A 16,674-nucleotide genomic window follows, 5' to 3' on the forward strand; every position below is an offset into this window, starting at 1 on the left:
AGTTCCTCATTGCAAGAAGGGCTAGGCTGTAGATGTCCACTGAGAAATTAATTACAATTACAGAGTATGTAATTATTCCACAAACAGAGGCTACCAGTCAGAATGCCCCAAATTTGGGGAGAGCCAGAGAGCAATTTTATGGTTGGCAGTTAGTCAAAGTAACAGTCTTTTGAAATGTAAAAAGTACTTTTTAAGGACCAGAGGGGTCCAGTGGTGGAGCACCTGCCTACCGAGAGCAAGGCCCTGAGTTCAAACACAGTACCACCACCAAAAATACTATTTTAAGCATAAGTTATTTTAATATTTTTGCTCTAATTATAATCTGTTCTGCACTGAAACCACCAATCTACTTTAGAATGGATGTTGAAAATTTTTTGTCATTGTATGCCACAATTTACCTCGAATTGATGTTTTCAAATGACTTTTACCTTGGCTTTCACATAATGTGGTCTTTTAACTAGAGTTAAAATGCTTACAAAATGCATGCCATTTTGGCCCAGGTTACTTTTCTAGGTTCCCAATTTTCTACAAATTTAGAAAATGTTTAATTTACTGTTAAAATGCATTAAGGAGACATATCTTTACTGCCAAAAGATAAGAGAGCTAACATGAAAGAGAAAGGAGAAAGAGTTCTGGTTTTGTAATGTTACTAATATGCCTCACTCCATACAATGAGTTACTTGTATATTATATATGCAATAATCACTCTTGGGGGTTTCAAACTTTAATTTCTGCAACCCAGTATTAATAGAAGCTTGACTCTACTCTTTTCAAAACCAGCTCCTGCAGCATACTGGAGATTGCTGTCATTTTCCTGAAGAGAAAATCCAAGTCAACACTTCAGCCATCTTAAAGCCAGGGACTGTTGACAGGAAGAATTTCATTGTCACCTTTTCTTCTAATGAGATCACCCTTCAACTTTGGATTCATGCCTGCCTTCTGGACTTCTGAGGACTATAAGAACATTGATAAGATGAATGCTACCATCCAGGCTGAAGCTACCCATCTGGAATCTCCCTTGTCCTCCACAGTGGCCCTGATAATAGTGCTGATAATTATTTTCTCATTGTTAATGACTTCCTTTGTGACATACTGTTTCCACAAGTGGAAGCTGAGGGGCCGAAAGCTGCAGAGAGCCCAAGAAGAATATCAGAAAGATCAAGAGAAAAGTATATTTCATAACCCTCATGATCTTATTTTCTAAAAATGTAGTAAGTTGACAATTGAAGGACAAACCAATATGACAAGAAAGAACAGAAGATGAAATGATGTGAATTAAAAAGCAAATAGACATGAAACAACAAAAAGCGAAACATGATGCAAAACCATGGGCACCAATATGACACTGCAATATGATAGCAAGTAGTAGGAGAGAGGAGAGAAGAATACTACTGTACAATGAACTTTGAAAACAAGAGTTCATGCTGTAGTTGATCTGTTAATCAAGCTGTTCATTGTTTGAAAGTTGCCTACAATTTCATTATAGATTATAAACAATGAGGTGGTAGGTTTTATTGTTTTGATTCTTGATGGGTTTCTTTGTTTTCTTTTTTGGTATAAGATAAAAGCAAAGCAATCACATGTTTTACATTTATATTTTATTTACCACCAACTTTTGATTTGTTGATTGTGACTAAATAGAAGTCCCGTACTGCTCATTTATTTATCTAGGATGGCCAGATGAAATCAAAGACAGGAGTTTTGTTTAGTATCAGACTTATAATGTGGTATTTTATTTCCTGACAAGTGTTTGTCATAAAGATAAGAAAAAGAAAATTAAAGATTCTATAATCATAGTATATGTAACTGATATGTTAGTAATGAATGTAACAAGATGACTAGATGTGTTGAAATGTAAGCAGTGTGTTTTAGTAAAAGGAAAAAAGAAAATCAAGTCCCAAATAGCCCAAACCTCTGTTCCCCTGAAATTTTGCTTTAAGTTATGCATTGCTTGAATATTTGTTAGTGTTATATATGTTTGAAACAGAATTCTTTTCTGGTAATAGTGCCGTATGTATATTTTCTTTTGGTAAAACAAAGTTGTCATCATATGAATGGGACAGTTTCTAAAAGTATGTGCTATTTATTATTTTTTTTATATTTTAGGGAATTTTTTTATTCATTTATTCACATGTGCATACATTGTTTGGGCTATCACTCCCTACTGCCCCCACCCCCTCCCTCTCCCCCCCAACCCCCCTCGCTTCCAGGCAGAACCTGTTCTGCCCTTATCACTAATTTTGTTGAAGAGAAGGCATAAGCATAATAAGGAAGACAAAGCATTTTTGCTAGTAGAGTTAAGGATAGCTGTATAGAGAGATTCCTAACATTGCTTTTGTGTGTGCTACTTAGATAGTGCTGACAAAATATGAAATTTTATTGGCCAAAATAAATAAACTCTATTAAATGAAATAAATATATTTTAGAATGCATTGTGGTGCATATCAGTTATTGAATACAAAAGCAAGCACTGTCCTTTGTGGCTTAATAAATATATGCTTTAAAAAGAAAATGCTGGTTTTTGGAAGGTAATATGAGCAATTGTCTTGGGTTAAAATTATCTTTATTAAGATAAATTCTGGGGATTGATTAAAAAAAGTTTATTCCTATTTTATAGATGTCTCTCTAGAAAATATAAAAGGAGAGAAAACTGTTCAGTTCATTAAAAAAAACTTGAGATATAATTTACTACTCATTTCATTTAGTAAGCCTAGTAAAATTGTGTTTCTAAGACAATATAAGAGTAATGCAAGAAAAGAAAGTATGGGACTAGAGATATAGCTCAGTGGTAAAGTGTTTGCCTGACATGCACAAGGCCATGTTAGATCTCCACCACCAAAAAACAAAAGGATACAAGGAAAGAAGAAAGGAAGGAAAGGAAAGGAAAGAGAGAGGGAGAGAAAGAAAGAAAGAGAAAGAGAGAGAAAGAAAAGATGAAAATATGGGCAAAGATATAAAAATTCAAACTAAACTATTAGCTAAATTCAACATCTTAGTTGAAACACATCTAATGATGGAAAATCTCCCAGTGTAATTTGTTACATTGATAAATAAGAAAAAAATGCATTTCTCCAATCAACATAGGAAAAAGCATTTTACAAATCTTAATTCTTACTTTGATAAAAATGCATGGCAAATTATAAACAGAAAGGAACTTCCTCAATCTGGAAATGTTATATACTAAAACTTAACATGAAACCTATTTAATTGAGTTTGTTACATCTGTGTTTCAAATTACCACAAGCTTAGTAGTTAAAAACAACACCTTTATTTATTATTTAAATTTATTTTTTAAATGATAATACCAAACATAAAAATTGTACATGTTTATGAGGTACCACATGATGAGTCAGCACACACACATATACACACATACACATTGTGTATAATGATTAAATTAGACTAAACATACTATCTCCTCAAGTATTTATAGTTTCTTTATGGTAAAAATGTTCAAAATCATTGTTTTAGCTTTTAATCATTATCCATTTTTACCAGCTTACAGTTCCTGTGGGTCAAGAGTTTAGACATGACTTAACAACTGAGTACTCTGCTTAGGGTCTCAAAAGGCTACAAAGTGTCTTCTGGGCTGCATTCTCTTCTGGAAGTACAAATAGAGAAGAATCTACTTCTAACCGCACTCCTGTAGACGGCAGAGCTCATTTCCTTGTGACTTTAGGACTGAAGACCTAGGTTTCATTTTGACTGTTGGCTGGACGTCTCAGCTACTAGAGTCCTCTCATACTCCTTGCCATATGGGCTTTTTTTTTTTTAACATGGACACTTCACTAAGACATCAAAGAGAGTCTTTAGGGTAAGTATGCTAGCAAGACAGAATCTTATACAGTGTAAAACAATCACAAGAGTGAGATCTCATCACTGTTGACATTTTATATTGATTAAAAGCAAGTCACAGGTCATTCCCATGATCAGGGGATGATAAGTACACAAATGTAGAAATACCACAAGGCAAAGATCATGAGGTATCACTTTGGAGTCTATCTACTACATTAATGGATAACAGTTGCATCCACTTTAACATAAGAAACTATAAGAAAGATGCCCTATATCTCTGCTGTCATTTGCCATAGTATTGGCTATCTTGGCCACAACAGGAAAAAAAAAGTAATATGAAGTAAAAAAAGAGAAAAAAGGGAAAACATAATGATTCCTTTATACAGATGATGTGATCATCAACCTAGGAAGAAAACAAAAAAAATAACAGCTAATAACAAAATCCAGCAAATTGGATAGAATCAAGACTACCCAATCAGCACTTCCTTCTCCCCCAAAAAAACCCATTATTGAATTCTTAAACACATGTAGTGTTTGTCTAGCATGCATAAGACTCTGGGTTTGATCCCCAGCATCACAATGTAGTTGAGTGGTAGAGTTTGTGCCTAGAATTCTTTTTTATTTTTTTCCTTTTCAATACTGGGGATTGAACCCAATTTACAATGGCAAAAGAAAAAGAAAAGTATAAAGAAGCTAGGACACTAACCAAGAATACACAAGACCTCTGTGGATAAGACATTAAAACTCTAATGTAAACCATAAAACATGATCCAAACAACATATTATAGGGTTGTGTGTTGCTACTGGGGAAATTATCATGAAGTTAGTACTTAAACAGTAACATTAAGTCTCTTACAATTCTGTAACTCCAGAATAGCCAGGGGCTAGTGGCTCATGCCTGTAGTTCTAGCTACTTGGGAGGCTGAGATTCGGAGGATCGTGGTTTGAGACCAGCCTGGGCAAATAGTTCAGGAGACCCCATCTCCAAAATAACCAGAACAAAATAGACTGGAGGTGTGACTCAAGTGGTAGAGCTCCTGCTTTGCAAGTGTGAAGCCCTGAATTCAGACCCCAGTCCCACCAAAAAAAAAAAAAATTTCCAGAATAGGTCTCCCTAGGATACAATAAAGATATTGGGAAAGGCATCTGGCATTTCTACTTAGGAATTCTTTTCCTGTTCTTTTCAGGTTCTAAAGGTCATCCACATCCCTTGGCTTGTGCTTTCTTCTTCCATCTTCAGACTACAACAACAGATCAGTCAAGTTCTTCTTGAAAACATGACTGTTTAGTCATTTGCTTCCTTCTTCTGCTTTAAAGGACCATTGCTATTATATTGGGTGGTCCTGGAAAATTACAGGTAATCTATGTTAAGGTCAGCTGATTAGAAAACTTAACTCACCTCTGCATGAAAACTAACATAGAATTAGAGTATATACAATTTTTGTGGGGGGCACTATTCTGCCAACCACAGATGTCAACATCAAACACAAAGTTTCTGAGGCTACACTGTGCTTAATTACTTCAAGAAATGGCAAGGAGGATAGTGTAGTTAGAGTAAATTAAGAAAAGGTGAGAGTGGATGAAATGAAGTCAGGGAGGTTGCCAGAGTCGAGATTGTATAAGATCTTGTAGGGAAGGTTAAGGACTTTAGCTTTTACTCAAAAGAAAGGGTCCATTAAAAGATTTTTGAGCACAGAGGTGATGTGGTTTTGGTTTTTCTGTAAGAGTATAACTCTTACTGGTAAGTTAAGAGTAGATAATTAAGAACTGCTATGACAATGGTTAAAGCAGAGAGAGCAGTTAGAAGATAGGTGCATTGGGCCAGGAGGTAGGGAGAAATGATCAGATTTGTGATAGGTTTTGATGGTAGATCATACAGGAGTTGATGCTGGAGTAGATGTGGGTGTGAGAGAAAGAAAGTAAGGAGAGTTTCAATATTTTTCTAATATCATAGGGTAGTTCTATTTTTTTTTTGCAAAACCCCCATACTATTTTCCATAATGACTATACTAATATAGTGTAAGAGTTTCCTTTTCTCTGAATTCTTCCACTTATTTATTTATCTATTTTTGCTTTTCATAATGGCCATTCTGAGTGAGATAATATATCTCTTTTTTTTATTATTTGATTTTGGTGTTTTGTTTGCTTTTGAGACAGGGTTTTCCTATGTAGCCTAGACTGGCCTTGAACTTACTAGGTAGCCCTGGCTAACCTCAAAGAGGAAATCCTTCTGAGTCAGGCTCCTGAGTGCTGGGATTATAGGCATATACCACCATACTCAGATTCTTGTGGTTTTGATTTGCAAGTCCCTGATGACTAATGATTTTGAACTTTATTCATATTGGCCAGTTATATATCTTCTTTTGAAGATTATTGGCCCATTCAAATCAGATTATTTGTCTTGTTGTTGAGTTCTTTGAGTTTCTTACACATTCTGGATATTAGTCCATTGTCAGTTTATAGTTCAGATATTTTCTCCTATTCTGCAGGATGTCTCTTCACTCTGTTGATTGCTTCCTTTGCTGTGCAGAAGCTTCTTAGTTTGATACGATCCAATATATAGTTTTGTTTTATTGCATATGGGTGTTTTTTGGCAGTACTGGGGTTTGAACTTAAGGCCTCTGCTTGCTAGGCAGGTGCTGTACCACTTGAGCCACTCCCCGAGCCCTGTTTTGTGTTGGGTATTTTCAAGATAGGGTCTACAGAACTATTTGCATGGGTTGGCTTCAAACTGCTATCCTCCTGATCTCTGCCCCTTGAGTAGCTAGGATTATAGGCTATGTATATATTGGAATTCAAGGCCTCACGCCTGCTAGGCAGGTGCTCTACCACTTAAGCCACTCCACCAGCCCTTGCCTATGCTTTTTAGATCTTATCTAAAAAGAACTATTGCCTATACCAATGTCTCAAAGTGTTTCATCTTTGTTTTTTTCTAGTTATTTCTTAGGTTTAGGTCTTACATTAAGGTCTTTTGTTCCATATGGAGTTGATTTTTGTACTATCTGAGAGAAAAGTGTCAATTTATAGCCTTACACAGGTGGATATCTAGTTTTCCCAATATCATTTACCGAAGAGGATGTTTTTTCTCCAGTGTGTGTTTTTGGCACCTTTGTTGAGAATCACTTGGCTGTAGATGTATGGGTTTGGTTCTGTGCTCTTTATTCTGAGCCATTGGTCTATGAGTCTATTTTTAAGGCCAGTACCATGCTGAGGCAGGAGAATAGAGAAATACAGTTTTGTCAAGAGAGGGTAGAGACTGGCCAGATAAAAATCTCATAAAAATCCCACCTAGGATATGCTCCCTTCAGGAGACATTAGTTGGGAATTTCCTTGGAATCCCCTTTTTGTCATTAACTCAATAGCTACTACATCTTGATAGAAGAGAATGTTTGTGCAGAAGGAAAGTCCCAAAGGACATGTTCTGAGGGCTGAGGAGCCTGTCCTCAGGTACCTTTTGAGACATCTTCACTCCCACACACTTAAAGTTTCGTATATGTGGACTGCATCTCATGCATGTATTATAACAGAATGCATTATGGTCAGGGCATGCACAGCCAAAAATAAGTTATATAACATCTTCTTGTCAATCAAAGCAGTCAATCAAAAGAGGGACACCTCTTTCACATGCACCCCCATCTCATACCCAGCTTCCACCTTAAATTGCAATCCTAGCAGAGAATCTAGGCCTTCAGCTTCCTCATTCAGGTCTGCTTCTATCTGTAGGAGTATATTCCATTTTCAATTAATGTACCTTTTGTTTGCTATGTCTGTCAGCTTTGTCCAAATCTTTGCTCAATTCTCTAAGAACCTGGAACACTCACAACCTAAAGGTGCTCAAAATCCTCCACCCCCACACCCAGGACCATACCAATGCTGTTTTGGTTACTATGGATCTGTGGTATATCTTGAAGTAAGGTATTGTGATGTTTCCAGTTTTGCTCTTTTTGCTCAGTATTTTGCATTACTCAGGGTCTTTTGTGCTTCCATATGACTCTTAGGATTATTCTTTTTTTAGTTCTGGAAATGATATTTTGAATATGATCCCAACAAAACTTTCCTGTCATATTGGATATTTAGGTTGTATCCAGTTTTCTAATCATATAATCAGAGCTATAATATCCTTGTATGTGCTTCTTGATTTCAGTATTTCTTAAAATTTCATGGGGTCATAACCTCTTTTGAGAATCTCATGCAGCTGTGGTTTGTTCCCCTAAACAAATACACACTGTCTCTCTCGTCTCTCGTCTCTACATATAAAGGTACCAGTCTCTGTATAGGCAGTTATTTGAAAGAGTTCTCGTGCCTCACAGATAATAACATATGCAGTTACTTTCCCTTATCTTATGGTTGTTTTTTTACTGTATAATTTCCTTTATTAAGTATATTAGTAGTCAGAACTAGGTGTGGACTTTAGGATCTCAGCTCCTAAGTACAATCTATAGTACCAAAAAGTTATCTTTAGAGGTTAGACTGTATGGAAAAAAGTATATTTTTTCAATTTAAGAATACTAAACTCAGGAATAGGTGATATGTAAGAAAGTAGTTATATTTTTTTAAAAATAGAATTTAACTATGTGACACAGCATTTCTTTTGTGACCAATATTCAGTTGCATACCTTTTAGGATACCTTACTAAGAAAATCTGTTCCCAATGTTATTTGTATATTAGTCATACTCCATTCACCTTCATAAAGGTTTTAATGCCAGACAATTAAAGTGGGATGGGGGGGGAAACAAATGAAAAACTAATTAAGAAGAGGGGAAAACATATATTGGTGGTAAGAAAATGAGATACCATAATTGTGTGATAAATTTGGCTCCAAACTTTCTGACATTCCAGAAAACCAAAAAGGCTGAAGAAGGGACATGCTAAATTATGTAACTCTCTCTCTTTTTGATTAAATTGAGCATACAACCTTGTTTGGAGAAATAAGTTTTTTCTAGGTAGAAGGAGAAATTTGTTGTGCAGGTTATCTAGCATGTGCTTGAACTATTGCCACAATCTCATTATAGAATCTGCTCCATTTGTGGCTAGAATTAATTAATTACAAGAAAATCATGCCATATTTTAAGCTAAAATTTTCCTCTTTGAGATTTTTATTTATTTTACCAGTTGGACATCATAGGACAAGTCTTATGTAAAATTTCCTTATGTGTCTGACAGTAACAATTATGTCATTCTAGCTAAATGTTTTTTCCTCCACACTAGGGTTCCTAGTTTAACAGTTTCTGTTGCAATGGCTTTATATGACTTTCTAAATATGATAATCAAGAGATGCACCAATAATAATTTCTAAAGTCTGCTCCATATACCATAAATAAATCATTTGAACATTAAAGGTTATAAAGTATGAAGTTTCCTAGCTGGTCCTTTTGTATGCAGAAAAACACATCAGAGCTTTTTTTAGGTGATTTTATTTTGAATAAAAATATTAATTGATAAGACCACTGGAATAATTTAACTATAAAATATACAAGTTTTTAATTTAGCTTTAAATTTTTTAACTGTGCAAGTTTTTGGGATAAGAAGTCAAAATTCAATACATGTATACACTGCAAAATGATCAAATCAAGACAGTTAACACTGCCCAAACATATTTTAAATTGTTTGATTTGTGAAAAATTTATTTGGTATTTCTTATTCGAGCAGTGGATAAATCTTTCTGATACATGTAAAAATGAAAATTGGGGAACTAGGTGTAGTAAACATCCTTCTCTACACCACTTGGAAATAGCTTCTTTATTGTCAAAAGTTAATTTTCTATAAATGTAATGCTTTCATTTTTGTCTCACTTAACTGGAATTTATTTAACATAAGGAATGAGGTAGATCCAGCCTCTATTTTTATCAAATAGATTTGATGAAATCAAGTTGACTTAATACCTTTTATTGAAACAAACATTTTTCACTGATTTGAAATGCTACATTTATCATTGGTTGAATCTTCATATGTATTTTGTTCTATTTCTGGAATACATTCCATCCATCTGTTTCTCTATTTAATTCCAACTTAAAAAGGAAAAGAAATTTATTATGAAAAATCTAAAAATTATGCAAAAGTGAGTGTGTGTGCGGGGGGGGTAGTGAAACGATATTCCTAACACCCATCTTCCTAATTTAACACTTATCCTTGTAGGGCTAAACATAATTGACACCCAATTAAATTGGTATTGTATATTATCTGATAGAAAGAGGCCTGGTTTCTTCCTTTCTTTTCAAGATGGGCCAAAATGTGTCCATAGGATTTTGCAAAATTAATGAAACTTTCATGAAATGATGGAGGCATTAATCCATATTTTAAGGGCATGAGGAATAATACGCAGTGGGAAAGTGGGTATAGTACATGCTCTACTCTTTGAAGAACCTTGAAAGAAAGGAAAAGGAAGAGACATAAAACAGTATCATTAAATAATCTTACTCGTTATCTCTGCCTAGCTTTCAAGGACCACCAAAGTTTATCTTCATCTGAACTATCCAACATTATTACCCAGTTTTCAACCAGGTTGCTTCTTTTATATTCAAGGGAAGCTTCTTATATTCTCCTGAAAATGGCATCCTTATCCTTTCCTCCATGCTTTTGCTCATACTCTGTCACCCAGTGTGCTCTGGTGTGTCCTCCACCTAATCAAATACTATACCTATTCTATAAGCTAATATCAAATACTACCATCCTTCTCTAAGAATTCATCCTAACAATCTCAGTCTGTAATACTTGCTATGCTTTCACCACTACAACAATTAAAAATAGCATCATGTAAATTATTTCTTATTTGTCTTCCTAATATTTTGTGTGAACTTGGCTTGCTATGTTTTTTCAGAGCAGAAACTATGTTTCTCATGAATAGATACATAGTAGTCTTCAATAAATATTTATTATTTCATTAACAATTTCATAAATCAACTTTGGAATAAAAATAAATATTGTAGTCTTTCACGAATATTGCCTTTACTCAAGTCAGAGTAGTCATGTCTAAAATCCCCCAATTCATCATATCAAAGAAAGCCTTCAGCTAAAGAATTGGCTAAACTCACAATCCCTTTTATTTGATACTTTTAATATCAGTCTCTTTACTACCTAGGTCTCATATTTTGTTAGGAAACCTTCTTCTGTGTGTCAGTATCTATCTTGGTTACAAAATTTTATGGCAGGGCTCCTTCATTGCTCAGTTAGTTCACAGAGTTCCTCTGGTCTCTTTGTCTTTTGGAATGGGACCCAAGAGTTCATATAAATAGTGCAACCTTTTCCATTTCACAAGATGAAGTGTGCTGAAATCCTGGTAAATTCACGGCAGACTACACATGAGCATTTGTGTCCTCTAATTCATAATCCAGCATGATTTTGTGGTTATTACTTGTATTTGAGGCTTTAATTTCTCTACTAAATCCTCATTGTGGTATCGACTATCCTCTTCTAAATACCTTTAGTGAAAAGGGGTCTCATTGCATTCTGAGAGTTATTCTAGGAATAGAAAATGATTCCCTCTGTTAGACTGTAGTTTACTTCTATTAAGCTTCTTCTCATGGGCCATATATCTTTCTTTTGGGGATATACTGGAGAGATATGACTGTTATGTCACAATACACCTCCTCAAATAATTGAAAGATACCACATATCATATCTCATTTATATAGTTCAGGATAAATATTCAGTGTCTTCAACTCTTTGCCTTATGACATGATTTCATATCCATTCATCTTAGACTCTTTCCAGTAAACATGCCGCACATTTCTCTTTACATGTGACATTACATGATGAATGCAGTGACACAGGTTGATCCTGAATGAAGAGATGTATAGTTGATCATTGTGATGACTTTGAATAGCAACTTCTATTATTTTTTCTTTCTTCTTCAATTAAAAAAATTTTCACTAGCATAAATTAATTATTAAAAAGGCATTCATTGTGATATTTACATACATGAATATAATGCTCTTTGATCAAATTCATAGTATCTGTATTACTCTTTCTTAATATGTAATATACTTCAACCATATTCACACCCCCATCACTCTCTTCTTTCCTCCATGCCCCTCCCACTCAGCCTCCCTCCAAATCGTCCCCCTTTAATAATCATGTCATATTATTTTTTTTTCTTAGGTTTAGATTCTGCATATGAGTAAAAACAATATGATACTTGTCTTTCTGACCTTAGCTTATCTACTTAACATGATGATTTTCAGTTCCATCCATTTCCTGCAAATGACATAATTTCTTTATGGTAGAAGAGTAATAGTACTTCATTGTATATACATATAGTACTCTATATGTACATACATATATACCACATTTTCTTTACCCATTCTTTGGTTGTTGGGCACCTAGGCTGATTCCATAGCTTGGCTAATGTAAATAGTACTGCTATAAACCCAGTATATAAATGTGGGTCTGCAGGAATCTCTGTTGTATGTTGACATACATTCCTTTGGATATATGCCCAAGAGTGGTATAGCTCGATCATAAGTTCTATTTTAGTTTATTGAGGAACCTCCATACTGATTTCCACAGTGGTTATACTAATTTACATTCCCATCAACAGTGTATGAGCTTCCTTTTTCCCTGCATCCTCACCATTTGTTGCTGTTTGTTTTCTTGATGATAGCATTCTGACTGGAGTGAGAAGGAATCTCAGTGTCATTTTGAATTGCATTTCTTTTATGGCTAAGGGAGGCTGAACATTTCTTCATGTGTTTATTAGCCATTTGTATTTCTTCTTTAGAGAACTATCTGTTCAATTTGTTTGCCCATTTGTTAATTGGATAATTTGGTTTTTGGTGTTTAATTTTTGAGCTTTTTATATATTCTGGATAATTACTCTTTATCCAATGAATAGCTTGTAAAGATTTTTTTTCTTCCATTCTGTAGGTTGTCTCTTGATTCAGGCAATTGTTTTCTTTGGTGTACAGAAGCTTTTAAATTTGATGTAATGTCATTTCTCATATCTTGCTCTTATTTCCTGAATAGCTGGAGTCATATTTAGAAAGTAATTTCCTATGCCTATCTTCATTTGTAGAGTATCAGATTATCTTCGTAAGAAGATCTGTAGATTTTCCTATAGAGGTACAAAGTTTCAGATCTTACATTAATGTCTTTGATCCACTTTGGACTGATTTTTGTACAGGATTAGAGATAAGAAAATCTAGTTTCAGTCTTCTACAAGCTCATATCCAGTTTTCCCAACACCATTTGTTGGTCTTTTCTCCAATGTAAGTTCTTGGCTCTTTTGTCAAAAACCAGATGGCTGAACTTGTGTGGGTTTATTTCAAGTTCTAGTCTTTTCCATTGGTCTACATATCTGCTTTTATGATAGTGCCATTCTGTTTTTGTTATTATGGTTCTGTAATATAATTTGAAGTCAGATTTTGTGATACCTCCAATATTGCCCTTTTTGCTCAGGATTGCTTGGCTATTTGGGGTTTTTTATTCTTCCTTATGAATTTTTGGGTTGATTTCTCTATTTCTGTGAAGAATGACAGCAAAATTTTGATGGGGATTGAATTTAATCTGTAAAACCCATTCAGTAGCATAACTATTTCACAATATTAATTCTTCCGATCCATGAACTTGGGAGGATTTTCCATCTTCTAGTGTCTTCTTCCATTTCCTTCTTGGAACATTTATATTTTTTATTGTAGAGGTTTTTCATGTTCTAAAGTTTATCTAGGTATCTTATTTTTTGAGTTTATTATGAATGGAATTGCTTACCTGACTTCTCTCTTTGCCTGTTCACTGTTGATACATAGAAAAGCTGGGGTTTTTTGTGTGTGTTGATAATGTATCCTGCTACTTCATTTAAAAGTTTTCAGCAGATATAAAGTTTTGGTGGAGTCTTTAGCTTTTTTAAAGTATAGGACCATATTGTTAGGTATGAGTTAGCCATGAGTGATGGATAAGGCAGGATAGATAGATGAGGAGACTGTGAAATTATATTATTTTAATAGATATTAAAAGGGTCAGACTCAGACATTAATAGTAGAAAGTAAAAACTAGAAAGCCAGAGCAACTAACCACTCCCTCCCACCTCCTTTTAGGTGTTTAAGTTACAAGAACAGGCTATCTACATTCCAGGGTTATCTGCATCCACCTTTCTCTTTGAAATATTAACAAGTTCCAAGGCTCTTTGGAGTTGGAAGGACAAAAAGAATGAAAGACATGTCTTGCAAATGGAAGCCCTTTTGTCCCTGTGATTTGAGTAGTTCTAGGTGATACCTCTCTGTTTTAACACCCATCTTAGTCACATAGATCTATTATCTTAGTGACTATACATATTCCCCCAGCTTGGAAAGTATAAGAGTAGAAGATGAGGACAGCCATTTTGAGTTTTTACTCTCATTTCCTACACGGGGAGCAGAAAATGTTTCTTCCTTTTTTCCCATTTCTACTCAAATTTATTGTTATTATAGTAGACTCCTTTCCTAATAAACTTTACTTTTACTTTTATGACATTTTCACACTTTGCCTAAATTCTTCTTTCACTGGATGTGAGAACTGAGGTAGATACCAGTACTAAACTTTCCAATAACATTTTCATCTGCAAATAGGAATAATTTGATTTCTTCCTTTCTTACTTGTGTCATTTTTATTTCTTTCTCATGTCTTATTTCTCTGGTTAAGAATTCAAGCACTATATTGGAAAAGAATGGGGAGAGTAGACACCCTTATTTAGAGAGAGAGACAGACAGAGAGAGAGCATGTAATCACTGGATTGTTTGAGGGAACTAGAGGAAGGTGGGAGAGGAAAAGAGAATGATAATTTACAATATCAAAATACATTGCATCCATGTATGAGGATGGTATAATGAAATGTAATGAAAGCTGTAGAATAATAGGGAGGCAGAGGAGATGAAGATAAAGTAATAGATGAGATTAAAGTACAATACATACTTGGGTGAAATACCATGGATAAAACACTTTGAACAATTAATATACATTTAAAAATTGAAGGACAGGAATGTAAAACAAGTCCTGATCATGATTTGGTTTCAGTGGGAGGGAGAGGGTGAATTGAGAGGGTGAAGGAGGGTGAATATTGTAGATGTACTTTATATACTTGCATGAAATTAGAACCATAAAATCCATTAAAATTGTTTTACAGTGAGGTGAGGAGGATGAAGGAGAATGATAAAATGGGTGAATCTAATCAAGATACTTTGTAAGCACACAAGGAAATATCACAATGAAACTCTCCTGTATATGCTAATATAAATTTTTTTTAACAAGTTGATAGCAGGTTAAGCATGGTGGTTCATAACTGTAATCTCAGCTACTCAGAAAGTGGAGGTAAGAGGATAAAAAACTGAATAAATGAATGAATAAATCTGAATGATGTGTTGGGTGTTTTGTTAAACACAATTTGATCTTTATCTCTTTGTAGCAGCTTTCAATACTAAGCATCATATTAAAATTTCCCCAGCAAGTGATTAAAATTAACCTCAATAATAGATTCAAATTATTGGGTGACTCCAGATGTGATGCCTTCAGAAGGACAAAACATCATCTATGCAAGTGTTCCAGCAGCTAATGCATACCTGAATTTAGTCAGGAGAAAATGTCAGAAAATGAGGAGCATTATATTAAAAGGTAGGGCTGAATTCTTCAAAAATGTTAATGTCTTGAAAGACAAAGAATGGCTATTGAAAAGTCTCCCAGAGTAAAGGAGGCTAAAGAGAAAGGTAAACAAATGCCATACTGGATCATTATTGGAAGAGAATGAAAGTGCTCTAAGATACATTATTAGGCAAAACAATCCAATTAAAATGTGACTGGAAGACTGGATAAAAATATCATTAAATGAATTATATTAAAGTTCCAGTGTATACCCCATTCTTCCCTGCACTAGCTTCAAAGTTTCAGGTCTTACATTAAGGTGCTTAATTCACTTTGAGTTGATACTTGTACAGGGTGAAAGACATGATCTAATTTCAATTTTCTGCATGTAGATATCCAGTTTTCCCAGTAACACTTGTTGAAGAGGCTATCTTTTCTCCATTGTATATTTTGGGTACCTTTATCAAAAACCAGGTGGGCATAGCTCATGAACTCATATCTGGGTCTTCTCTTCTGTTCCATTGTTCTTCATGCCTGTTTTTGTGCCAGTTCCATGCTGTTTTATTGCTATGGCTCTGTAGTACAGTTTGAAGTCAGGTATTATGATACCTCCAGCATTGCTCTTTATGTTCATCATACTCTATTTTCAATTTGCTCCATTCTGCTTGCAAGACTTTCAATTGAGTGTTTCAATTGAGTTATTGAGCTTTTCATTTCCAAGAATTCAGTTTAATTTTTTCAGGATTTCTGTACCTTTATTGAATTTCTCTTTCATATATCTATATTATCTTCCTTATTTCATTCAGTTGTCAAAATTCTCTTTTAGATAATCAGCTGTTTACTTATATTTTCTTTGATTTCATTTGGTACTTACACATCTCCTCATTAGCTTCATTGATCATTCTTGTTCTTTTGAATTCTATATATTGTTTTTTAAATTCATTCACTTCATGTTTGTTCAATTCCTTTGTTGTGGTACTGTTGGTACTTGGAGGAGACATGTTCCCTTGTTTTTTTTTTTTACATTACTAATGTTTCTGCGTTGGAATTTACAAATCTGAGTACAAGATTTTGGTTGGATGTTTTAATTTCCTATGTCCTTTCAGTTGGAGATTTCACAGCATTCAGGTAAGACTAGGTAGTGTTAAGGTTGTGATGAATTTCCTTGTCACTAGCATGGGGTAGAGGGTAGTTTGTAGTGAAACATTCAGCCACTATGTTCAAGATGCTGAGCCCAGTCCCCTATTCCACCTGGGGAGAAGTTTGACTGCAGAGGCAATCACTGATTATATACACCTACCATGAGATTATGTCAAACCCTAGTAATGATCAGC

General features: G+C 34.5%; 1 long non-coding RNA gene across 1 annotated transcript in view; it reads left to right on the plus strand.

Annotated features, from left to right (window-relative positions):
- The first annotated feature begins 3,503 nt into the window (after positions 1–3,503).
- The window catches only part of LOC141419875 (uncharacterized), a 36,387-nt gene continuing 23,216 nt past the window's right edge, over positions 3,504–16,674 (plus strand). The window contains exons 1-2 of the long non-coding RNA XR_012444594.1: positions 3,504–3,814; positions 4,983–5,152. This is a non-coding gene — a long non-coding RNA (uncharacterized lncRNA). The remainder of the gene's footprint in view (positions 3,815–4,982; positions 5,153–16,674) is intronic.

This window comes from Castor canadensis, chromosome X (genome assembly GCF_047511655.1).
Source record: "Castor canadensis chromosome X, mCasCan1.hap1v2, whole genome shotgun sequence".
NCBI lineage: Eukaryota > Metazoa > Chordata > Mammalia > Rodentia > Castoridae > Castor > Castor canadensis.